The sequence below is a fragment of the Meleagris gallopavo genome, chromosome 3, assembly GCF_000146605.3.
Source record: "Meleagris gallopavo isolate NT-WF06-2002-E0010 breed Aviagen turkey brand Nicholas breeding stock chromosome 3, Turkey_5.1, whole genome shotgun sequence".
Classification (NCBI taxonomy): Eukaryota; Metazoa; Chordata; class Aves; order Galliformes; family Phasianidae; genus Meleagris; species Meleagris gallopavo.
Window position 1 is genome coordinate 35,086,671 of NC_015013.2, and position 12,767 is coordinate 35,099,437.

The 12,767-nt window shown below is 37.9% G+C and overlaps 1 long non-coding RNA gene across 1 annotated transcript; it reads left to right on the forward strand.

Annotated features, from left to right (window-relative positions):
* The first annotated feature begins 2,360 nt into the window (after positions 1–2,360).
* Positions 2,361–8,151, forward strand: LOC109366699. The gene is made up of 4 exons (XR_002113217.1): positions 2,361–2,492; positions 6,657–6,713; positions 6,809–6,865; positions 8,094–8,151. It is a non-coding gene; the product is annotated as an uncharacterized LOC109366699 (long non-coding RNA).
* The last annotated feature ends 4,616 nt before the right edge of the window (positions 8,152–12,767 follow it).

The following is a 12,767-nucleotide window of genomic DNA, read 5'->3' on the forward strand; positions in this document are numbered from 1 at the left end:
ATAATTTTTAAAGCAATGGCTAACTTTCCAGAACACTATTTCTTCTCAATTGGATTTATTTTTCATAAAAGCAAGCTTACAAAGCTTTGAGTTGATCAATGTACTTTCATGCCTTTTATTGCTTTAATTTTCTGTTCCTTCTCCCTTTCTTCCTAAGAAATGATGAATTTTGTTATGTTGTTGCCAGTCTCATCACAGTTGCCTTTCATCTTCAGATTTTCAGCTAGTTCTTCCCTATTGATTAGAAGAGAATCTAGAAAGTCCTCACTCCCTGCCACTTGTTCTCTCTACTTTTTGTAATAAAAAAAAAATTGTCAAGAAATTCGAAGAAGCTGTGAGATGTTCAGCTTTTACTTTATTCCCTTCTCAACTGGTGTCTGAGTAAAGGCCACCATCTCTATCAAATCATTAGATGACATTGCTCATTGTTAAAAATAAATAAACTTATTTAGTTATTTAATTTTCCTGAAGGTTGAGAATGAGACCATCTAATAAACAAAGACTAGGGACTACAATTTTCCATCTTGTGAGAGGCCTGTGTTTCCTTTAGTGCCCAAAGTGCTTGTCAGAAATGGCATTTGACAGCTTCTAATGCTCTCTCTTCCCTCTACACATTGATTTTCACCTTGTACAGTACTTTAGCTTCAATTAGGCACAAGGTGTTGTGCCTGAGACCACTTAGATACCTATCAGAAAGGCTACAAGCAACCACTGCTGCTGTGGAGGCCAAGGCTAGAAAACTGATTTGGCTGTCAAATACTTTGAAAAAGTTTCATAGTAGCTGGGCAAACTGCTGGCTCATATTTAGCCAGCTAACAGCCCCAGATCTTTTTCTGCAGATTTTCAGCAGAAAATCTGCCCCAAACCTGTAGCACTGCCTGGGGTTGCTGTAATCAAAATGCAGGAGCCAACACTTGATTTTTTTGAAGTTCATACATTGTAGTTTCATAGGTTAAAAACATGAACTATAAGTGATGTAATTATAAAGTAGATGGAAAACAAACTCTATGGTTACCCAATTCTCTCTTTATGATCAGATCACTTGGCACATCACTGTGGAGAGCTTTGTCCTGGAAAAAGACTACATTTCTTTTTCATGAATACTTTAATAAAAGAAACACTTTTATGAGTCCAAAGATGGTTGAGGGGGTCAGAAGGAAATAATTTGTTTTTATTTTGTTTTAGAAATTAATTTGAATTTTTATAGCAATTTATAACAAATTCCTGGACATTAAATGAAAAACACTAAAAAAAAAAGAGCTAAGCGCGGTATGTATTAGTATTTTTGGAATGAAAATTAAACCATGCTGCCACTTTTGCAGTCCAAGTCATTATGTTTTACAGCTTAGGTTAACACCGTACTATAAAATATAGTAAGTAATTGTTAAAAGCAGTCATTTGCTTGGAATAATTGTGAGTTTAATTTTCAGAATGGTTCAAATTTCCTTTTTTTTTTTTTGTTATACATGGATTTTTTTTAAAAAAATTATTGCTCAGCAGTTAGCAGTGTTCTGTCACACTGACTAGAGAGCCTATGTTAAGAAATTAGTTTTAAATAAGCCAACAACTACTGTGTTTTATTTCACCACTTCATTCACAGAAAATTTTATGCAGTAAATACATATTTATATTGTATTTACATATTCTATATATAGAACATATATATATATATGGGGGTCTATCTTTCCTAAACAATCCATGTCATATAGCAGGAGCCTCAGCATGACAGAGTAGTCAACTCCAAATTCTTGCTAAAACCTCTTAAAGGTCCAGCATTTACATCTTCTATTCCTAATCAAATGCAAAAATAATAACTGTTTACAAGCTATATTATGTTTCTGGAATGTTTCAAATATGTAAAACCAGACTGTTAAAAAAAGGATTTCAGTACTATGATTATGGTGTCCTGAGCTACTCCAGAGGCCTGTGGGCTTCCTTTTTCAATCCAGTACTTTACTGTTAGACAGCGAAAATTTATTTTTGATTTGTCTGTACTCTCCTTACATATGGGATAATTTCATTCTCATTTACTGTCATAGTACCTCTCCATTAGGCTATTTCATTGTCCTTCCGGTTCATATAACACATCACTAAGAATTCTAACCAACATCATTTTATCATTGTAGTTTTCTGGCTGTTGGTTCAAAGAGATTGGACATTTCTATGTAGTTCATCATTCCAATGAATGTGCAAGACCCTTTCATATTTGCTGGTGGACACATTTCAGTGTTGGCACAAACTATGTTATGAACTGCTTATTCTATTCACATCTCTTTCTGAAATGTTGCTGAAACAACTTGGAACACAAGGTGTTCCATGTGGACATCAGAAAGGACTTCCGTACTGTGAGGTAATGGAACCATGGAGCTGGTTTCCCAGAGGGGCTGTGGAGTCTCCTTGGAGATCTTCGGAAGCTTCCTGGACATGGTCCTGAGTACTACACCTCAACGTATCACTGTTTGAAGAAGGGAGTATGAGCAGATTACCTCCAGGTACCCCTTCTAACGTCATCCATTCTGAGAACTGTGATTCTGTTACTCAGACTTTTTGACTCAACTGCTCTTGTTCTTTGCAAATTTGTCTTGAGTCACCAGTTACAGTCTTCTACCATTATTTACTGCTCTAGAGATTCTAGAGAAATGATATTTCTTTAGATTGTAGTATTATCTCAAGAGCAGTAAATAATTGCTGTATTTTCTTACGATTTGTAGGAGGTGTTGTATATATCAACTTTTTTTTTAATATTTATTTTGTCGATGTGTTGAACAGATATCCTGTCCTAAGCACCTTACTTGAACAACTGATTAATCAAACTTAGAAAAATAAGTGATGTCAACCATTTCTCCCACATTTTCCTCTCCCCTTCCTACTATAGTACAATGGCAGATATTAATTTCTTTTAATTCATGTCTGCATATAAATGTGAGATCTGTATTTTTCACCAATGGTGACCAGCTTATATACTCATTCCCTTTGTTTCTCTGCTTGAGCTATAATTTCCAGAGCCGTCAGCCTTTAAAATTGATTTTCATTCTCTGCTGTAGGGTGGGAAAATTTTCCCTATGAGATGCATGCGTTTTGGAACAATAGAGCTAACTTCTTTATGTTCTGGTATGTGACGTTAAAATCTCCTTCTGTTGTTATGATCCTAACCCTACAGAACTTGAGATATTTCGCAAATCATAGAATCATTAAGGTTGGAAAAGATGTCTAAGATCACCTAGTACAACCATCAACCTATCACCACCATTCCCACTAAATCATGTCCCTGAGTGCCACACCTCCACATTTCTTGAACATCTTCAGGGACGGTGATTCCATCACTTCCCTGGGCAGCCTATTCCAGTGCTTGACCACTCTTTTAATTTTGTATTAATATCCAACCTGGGCCTCTTCTGGTGTAACTTAAGGCCATTACCTCTCATCTTATTGCTGTTATCTGGGAGAGGAGGCCAACCTCCAACTTGCTACAACCTCATTTTAGGGATCTATAGAGAGTAATAATCCCCTGGGCCTGCTCTTCTCCAGGCTAAACATCCCAGTTCCCTCAGTGGCTCCTCATAAGACCTGTGCTCCAGATCTTTCACCAGCTTCTCTGTCTGTTCTCTAGCATCTCAATATCTTTCTCGCAGTGAAAGGCCCAAAACTGAACACAGCACTCAAGGTGCAGCCTCATCAGTGCCAAATAAAAGAGGATGATCACTTCTCTGCTTCTGCTGTCTATACTATTTCTGATACAAGCCAGGATGCTATGGGCCTTCTTGACCACCTGGGCAAACTTCTGGCTCATATTTAGCCAGCTAACAGCCCCAGATCTTTTTCTGCAGATTTCCAGCCACTCTGCCCCAAACCTGTAGCATTGCCTGGGGTTGTTGTGACCAAAATGCAGGAGCCAACACTTGATTTTTTTTGAAGTTCATACAATTGACCTCAGCCCAGCAGCCCAGCCTACCCAGATCTCTCTGAGACACCTTCTTACAATCAAGCAGATAAACTTAATGTCATCTGCAGACTTACCAAGGCACTCTCACTCCCCTCTAGATCATCAATAAAGATATTAAACAGGACTGGCCTCAATACTGACCACTAAGGAACAAGATTTGTGGCTGGTCACCAGCTGCTTTTAACTCCACCACCATTTTCTAGGCACAGCCCTCTAAACAGTTCTTTACCTATCAAAGAGTACCTGTCCAAACCTTCTTCTACAGGAGAATGCTGTGGGAGAGTGTCGAAAGATTTCCTGAAGTCTAGGTAGATGACATCAACAACCTTTCCCTTATCCACCAGATGTGTCATCTGGTCGTAGAAGGTAATGACATTGGTCAAGCAGAACCTGCCTTCCATGAATCCATGCTGGCTAGGCTTGATCCTCTGGACGTCCTACACATCTTTGCACTCAATATGATCTGCTCCATCACCTTTCCCAAAACTGAGGTCAGACCGAAAGGCCTGTTGTTCCCTGGATAAAAAAACTAAAATTCTTTCCTTCGACACCCTTGCAAACTGTAATCCTTCTCATTTCTGTCCACTTTAAAACTTTACATGTTCTGTTTGCATAGATAAATTCTTCACCATAGCCACTTTATTTTAAAATTATACATGCTTCTGGCTGTAGCTTTTATTTTAGTGTTGATGTTGTTTTTGCTACTATGTTAGCTGCTGTACTGTCCTCTTTAACACAGAAGCATGCCATTTGGTTTGAAGCTGAGTACAAATGATACTGGTGAAGAACTGTCTTATTATTCATATGACTACTGGACCAAGTGAACCAATTTTCAAACACGTCAGAACTTAACATTCCTAAATTTAGAAAATTGATTTTGTTATTTTTTCATAATATTTAAAATTGTACTTTTCAAACAAAATATCCTGCTTACCGTGTCAGGTTATGCTTGTCCTGTCACCCAATTCTTATTCTCTTATTAATTTTGATTTCAGAACTGCAGAGTATCTCACTAACAAGGGAAAGATTTTTATGCAAAATACCAGATTACCTGGTTATACCTCTATACATAATGTAGATTAATGGATAAAAAATTTTTCACTGACTGAGGAACTTTCCATTTTGTAGACAAGAACTCAAGCAAGTAAGCTACTGTGCAAAAGCTGGCAAAGTAACAAGTCAGCAATATATGCTTCCATGGAAGAGCAAGTTTTAGACAGATTCTTCTCTTTGTTGTATTCTATTAACTAGTTTAAGTATCTTTGTGCTCAGCATACTGGTTGCTGTGAATCTCAGTCCATTCATCTTACTTTGGCTAATTGATATATGTATTTATCAGCTTCAAATAATTTATCTGATGCTGTTATTCCTATCCTGGAACTGGATGGCAAACTTCAGATGTTACAGAGCTGGACAAGAAGAAGCAAGTTGTTTTTATAATTTCAGACCTTCATTTTTAAATTCTTAATAACTTTCTGGCTCAGATATATTTCCTTTTGATATTTTGGGTGATCACCTAACCTAAGGGCACTGCTACAATGATTTCCTCCACTTAGTAAATACAACGCATTAGTTTGGCTGGAGGTCAACATTTGGCTTTTTGATAAGCACTTTAAGATTTATTTAATACTCCAGCGATCGTATTATTTCTCATCATGGAGGCAAGATTGTCCTTGATTTTGAGAGAAATCCAGTATTTTCAGGATTTTCTACTAACCGGGATTTGTTCCCTGCAGGTTTTTGGTGAAGTTATCAGGCAGACATTGCAACAACAAGAAGCATTACTAAATTCACAGAATGTTAGATAATTCATCAGATAAACTGTTTCCGAGCTCAACAAAGGGGAACACAGTATGTCTAGAAAAAATTCTGACTGTTACTCATGAAATCTCAGAAGTGTCATGGTGAACAATTCAGATCACTCTGCTAACTCACTGAGTACAGATCTTATAAGGTCCATCTTGGACAGTACCTACACAAAAAGTGGAAGCTGTAACTACAACCTAAGTTGTTTTTCTTGGCTAACAGCTGTGAAAACTCTGCAGCAGACTTCATCATGGTGTTGGACACTTCATGTACCAAAGCTGTGGTCTTACAAGTAGTAGACCTGACAGATGTGGGTGATATTGCTCTGTTTTCTCCTGCTTCTTGTTCTCCAACTTTTCACTTTTCCTTTCTACCTCTCCTGATTCTAGACACATGGTCACAGTCCTCCTTTATTAAACCAGCTGCAGCATTTTTTGACTTATGAGAGAGTTGCATTCTGTAGACTAGAAGATGCTATCCAGCTGGTTTTTTTTCTCATGCATATTTTTTTCTGTCAGGTTAGTGAGATAAACAAGCTAGTAGAATGGTGAAGTGAACTTCGGATCTGAAGAGAGTGGCTATGAGTGTGTAGCAGAGGAGAAGGGCACTAACATGTTATTTATTCCAGAAAATGCCAATCTCATGTCACCAACACTTTATTCATGGTACCTGAGCTGGTTAAATTAAAACTCTACTGTCATATAGTCAACAGGAGGACAAAACTTTATTGTAATTCTTCTGAACAAAAAAATACCTGCTATATTGAAAAGATATTACAGGAAAATCCTATGTGAGGACACAAAAAATTGTATGTGTTTCTCAGTTGACAATAAACATATAAAAAAGAATGTACTAGCAAAAATGTGTTCTGCATATAAATCATTGTCTGTGTTGTGTTGTGGGACAGGTAAGAGAAGGTGAAACTTATTCATACAGGAACAGTCACATACCCTTCACCAGCTGGGTGAGTTCAGCTCTTCTTTTTGTATATGACTGTTGGCCTACCTGTGAACACTTTGGCATTGCCAATAACCTGTCAGATGCAATTTTGTTTCTTAGTGAGCGGAACAGTCACAACTGCAGAGCCACAGACGTGCAGGTACTCCTGGACATAAGGTCAGAACAAGATATTTATCTTATTTTCAATGAAAGGTAACTATGATCCTGTTTCTAGTGCTCTGCCCCAGACCTGTCTTGACAATGATGAGTAAGGAAATGTGCTGGGAGAAAAAGAGACAGTGCAGGGATTAGCCTCTTCTGTAGGCAGAGGCTAATCAATTCTTTACCATCTCCTTTTACTCCATCTTTCCAAATGTGAGGGCTACTCCAAAAGTAGTGCTCCCTATTTTTGTTGACTCACAATGTTAGAGGTGGATGTTGGTGGTACGGCAGTAGAGATTGAACCTTCCCACCAATATTCCATTACATTTTGTTGCTGTGTGACAGATGGCACAGAGGGGCAGTATGACAAAATTGCATCTGCTATTTTTCATTGCTAGTAAAAATGCATTGCTATTTGTTGTGACTGAAAAAGACTGTTCTGTAGCTGAGAGTTTTCTCTATCAAGTAGCACTATTGTGCTCTTCATATCTGTTGTAGTTTCCATGCAAATAGATGTTACTTGCAGAGTGACCTATGTATTTCAACTTCTGATTAACACACTAACAGTAAAAATGACTCTCCATTTTTTTATTCTCATGTTAGCATGATAGTAGAAAGGCTTTCTGCTAATTCAGCTAATAACTTTGAAGTAGAAATTTGAGTTGTACTTCATGTGTTTATTTACATTTTGAGTAAAAGGTTTCATTGTTTTGAAATTTTTCTTTCACTTGTGGCAGCATTTCCCCAGACACTACATTACTATTTGCTGCCTTTATGTAGTTCCCTCGGTTTGTAGACCAGTCTTATTGTGCTATCATTTCTATCATGCTGTTTGAACTAACCTCTAACATAGGCTGATTTAAACTCTGCTTCAGCTCTTCCATGTTCAAAGTGAGTAAGAGCTCTCTTTTGTACCCAGAAGACAAATGAATGCCAACAACCTGGAACTGCCTTTGATGCTTGACCTCTGTACTGAAAGTTTGTTATAATATCTCTCTGAAGAAATATAAACACAGAGAGATCATCTCTCTTGCTACATAGCCTAAATGTATGCCTTAAACTTAAAACATCTCTGTGACAAGAAAGAAAATTTATGTAACTGCATGGATCAGTTTTTACTTTTGGAGTTTTGCATTCAGGGCTTCACCACCACAAACATCATAACATTACACTTGGCTGAGGAAGGAAAGAAATTGTTTTTCTTGCAGCATTAGTAGCAATGTCTTTTTAATACCTTTTACAGGTCAGAAGCAGAGTGGTTTAATCAACTCCTCAGTGATAGGTAAAGAATTTTTTTTTTTTCTTTTTGTTCAGAAATATTTGAGATTTTCATTTCTATATTAGAAATTTGTAGAAAACTGAGACTTTTAGTCACTCTTATTTTCCCCCTGCTACCGTAAGAGAAATGGGTGGCAGAATGTTTTCTGGCATTCTCTGTTTGTCCTGATTAAGCCACGAGGAAGAAATTATAGGTCATGAAAGGAAGCTTAGTCCTCCTCTGTCTTTCAGTCAGCTATGTGACAGAATCACAGAATATCAGTTTTGGAGCCTAGAAATACTTTTTGTTTTACAAGTGCTTACACAACTGAGCATGATCCTATCCTTGTGATCTTAAAAAATATTTCTACAATTTCTTTCTTCTTTCTTTTCTTGCAAGAAGCTTGCAGGTGACCTAACGGTATTTTTAAGATGCATTTCAAAAATGACTGTTTCATGCTCAGTCAGAACATGTTTTGTTCAGAATTCCTCTGGTCTGTTCTCATTTCTACTACAAAAGGAGCTACATCATTGCAATAACTCTGTTTAGGACTAGTTCGTTTATGATTTGCATGTCCAACAACGAAAGCTGAGTATGGGATGATCCTTGAAGAGAGACGTTGCTCCAGAAAGAGAATTCATACTTGGTTTTTACTTGATTTTTCACAAACAACAGGCTTAAAGCAAGGGATCCAGGCTTGTGGGACTGACAAACTGTACAGAGCTTATATGAGGAAAGGAATTGTGAAATTAATTTGTCCCAGTAAACCTTTAAGGCAAATATACACATATAACAATTTACTCTGCTAAGATCTCGAAATTTTAGTAATATCTGCCTCATGCTACCTAATCACAAGAAACTGATTGATGATATATAAGGAACGAGAAGTGTACCAACTGGAAGTAGGCATATTAGGAAATTCTTGTACAATGAGAACATGATAAACATTCTACTGAGGAATGTTATCACATCCAGTGTCTTACCCCATATCTTTTCCCTAACAGTGTATCTGGATAATGTTATTTAGCTAGAATATGTGATTTTGTCCACCTGCCTTTTTCCATACCTGATGCATGTGAATGATATGGGACTGAGAATACATCCCTGCATATTGTCTCTAATATCTGCTTATGGAGTTACTGTCCTTTTGAAACAGCTGATACTATCTATTTGCATAATTTCCTATGACAGCAATTTTCAAAGATTTACTACCTATTCAGTAAAAATATTTTTCCATTTGTTTTAGATTATCTCCCCCTAGATTCAGTGACAGCTCTGAAATTCTAGATTTTAGGAATTTACTAGATAAACCTCACTGATCTTACTCTTTTATCATAATGGTAAAATTGAATTGTATTTCCCTTCAAACTTCTCATCTCCTAAGTGAAGTCGCATTTTATATTTTTTCCTGCTTAATGCCGGTAACCACTAAAGTTACCCTTTCTTCTATCTTTCACTGATTTTAACTTATCTTTCAATGAATGTTGAGTATCAGTCAGGGACTTACAGTACTCAGGATTGAAATTATCACTAGTGAAGCTTCATTCTCTTGACCACAGCTCCAAAATACTTGTCATTCTATCAGGAATCACATATAATAAATGTGTATGCTACCTTACGAAATGTTAATACCATTTAGTAATTCATTCTTGTGCAAGTATCAGGAATGAACAAAACTTATTAAAATTGTTTTGTCATAAAAAATTCATTTTAGCATAATTTTCTAGAAGATATTCCCTACACGCTTACTCAGCCTTTTTATTTTACTTGTGTAACTTGATTTTTACAAATAGCTTTGTAGAAAGATTTACTAATGGGAGTGTTCAGTGATACATTAAATGTACAACCAAATATAAAATTCACAGACATGAATATCTGGAAACTGGAGCTGAAATTTTATTCAGCTGACCATAGAACAGGAATAAACTTGGCGAAAGATAGTTCACTATTATCAGCAATTTCCAGTCCTTTCAGAATAAGGTACAGTTATGAATGAATCACACAGAATCATAGAATCATGCTCAGGTTGGAAAGGACCTAAATGATCATCAAGTTCAACCACAACCTAATCATACTACTCTAACTCTAACAACTCTCCGCTAAATCATGTCCCTGAGCACCACATCCAAATGGTTTTTAAACACATCCAGGGATGGTGACTCAACCACCTCCCTGGGGAGCTTATTCCAGTGCTTACCAACCCTTTCTGTAAAGAAATTTTTCCTGATATCCAACCTAAACCTTCCCTGATGCAACCTGTGGCCATTTCTCCTCATCCTGTCACCTGTCACCAGTGAGAAGACAATGTCATTAGACAATTTTTCATTACACTGGCTTTTCTTTTCTTATACATTAATTCATATATATACATTATAAATTAGGTTATGAATAGCAAGCTCTACACATACTTAAAGTATTTTCCTTGATGAAACAATATAGGAAAAAGATCACAACATCTAGTATCATACAATGTCTTGGATTGGAAGATCCTCAAGAATCACCAAGTTCCATCCCCTTTGCCACAGGCAGAGTTGCCAGCTGCTAGATCAAGTACTAGATCAGATTCCCCAGGGCTCCATCAAACCTGGCTTTAAACAGCTTCAGGGACGGAGCATCCACAGCCTCTTTGGGCAACCTGTTCCAGCACCTCATCACACTCTCAGTGAAAGCCTTCCCTCTGACATCTAATCTAAATATTCCCTCCTTTAGTTTAAAACCATTCCCCTTTTCCTATCAGTATCTACTCTTCTAAAAAGTTGATTTTCCTCACGTTTATAAACTCCCTTTAAATACTGGAAGGCTGGAATGAGGTCTCCCTGCAGCTTTCTCTCTTCCAGGCTGAATAAACCCGGTTCCTTCAGGTAATCTTCATAGGAGAGGAGTTTTAGCCCTTGGATCATCTTCATGGCCCTCCTCTGGACCCTCTCCAAAAGCTTCACATCTTTTCTGTATTGGGGGCCCTGGACTTGGATGCACTACTCCAGCTGGGGCATCACAAGGGCAGAATAGAGTGGAACAATCACATCCCTTGCCCTGCTGGCCATTCCTCTTCTGATGGAATCCAGAATACTATTGGCTTTCTGGGCTGCAAGTGCACACTGTTAGCTCATGTTAAGTTTTTTATCAACTAAGACCCCCAAGTCCTTCTTAGCAGGGCTACTCTCAAGGATTTATTCTCCTGCTTTGTATACATATCTGGTATTATCTTGACCAAGTGCTAAACCTTGCACTTTGCTTTGTTGAATCTCATTAGTTTTACAAGGGCCCACCTTTTGAGTTTATCACAGTCTTTCTGGATGACATCTCTTGCTTCTGTTGTATCAACTGCACCACTCGGTTTGTTGTCATCAGCAAACTTGCTGAAGGTGCCCTTGATCCCATCATCTATCTCACTGATAAAGATGTTAAAGAGTACTGGTCCCAAGACAGACACCTGGGAGACACCAGTTGCTACTGGCCTCCAACTGGACATAGAGCCACTGACCACAACCCTCTGGCTATGAACTTTGAACCAATTTATTATCCACTGAATAGTCCACCCTTCAAATCCATTTGTCCCCAATTTAGGGATAAGGTATGGCTTGGGACCATGTCAAAGACCTTGCAGAAGTCCAGGTATATGACATCAGTTGCCTTCTCTTTGTCCACTGATGCTGTCACTCCATCATAGAAGCCCACCAGATTGATCAGGTATGACCTTTCGTTTGGTGAAGCCACACTGGATGTCTCAGATCATCTGCTCATCCCTTATGTCCCATAACACATCTTCCAGGAGGATCTGTTCTATGATCTTTTGAGACACAGAGGTGAGGCTCACTGGCCTTTAGTTCCCCAAGCCTTCCTTCCTTCTCTTCCCTTTCTTATAAATGGGAGTGATGTTTCCCTTTTATGCTAAAAGGTAATCAAAGTTAATAATAACATAATGAAATGACCCTGATTTTTTATTTCTACTTGACTCCTATCAGAGCACTGAGGAGATGTATAGATTATGCTTGCAAGACAGGATCCAGTGTATTGCAGGAACATCATTCTACTCCACTATCTTGGTCGTGAACAGGGTTACCGCGAGATCTCCAGGGCTTTGGCTTCCTCAGCAATCTCCCTTGACCTTCTGTCCTGGCATTGTCACTAACTGTATTCTTAACCCAGTACCACAGTGATTCTCTGATTCCTTGACTGTAGTTTCCTTGGAGAGCTAGCTTAGAAATGAGAACATCCCCTACTCTCATCTGTCATTCCTACACTCATTCTGAGTCAGTTACCACAGGATTACATCAAAACTTCAGTACAAGGGCCTCCAAGATTGTCTATAGTGCCACCTTGAAACAAATCGCACCAAATCTGATGTTAGATGTCATCCTTCTTATATCTGTTCTCATGTCACCTATTTCTCCCTCATTTCCCAGCTCTTCCTGTGAACCTCATTCTCACAGTAATTACCATCTTATGTAGCCTCTCAAGCCTGGTATGGATATGAGAGCTCCCAGGGAGGAAACATCTATAAGTGAGAGGCTCCCTTACCTTGTCAACATTTAGCTTATCAAATAATACCCCATCCAGGCAAGATTTTTCCAGAATTGAGTAAACTGTTTTTCATAGGGAAGTTCACTATGAAGTCACAGAATCACAGAAATGTTCAATCAATTGTTTTTTTTTGCT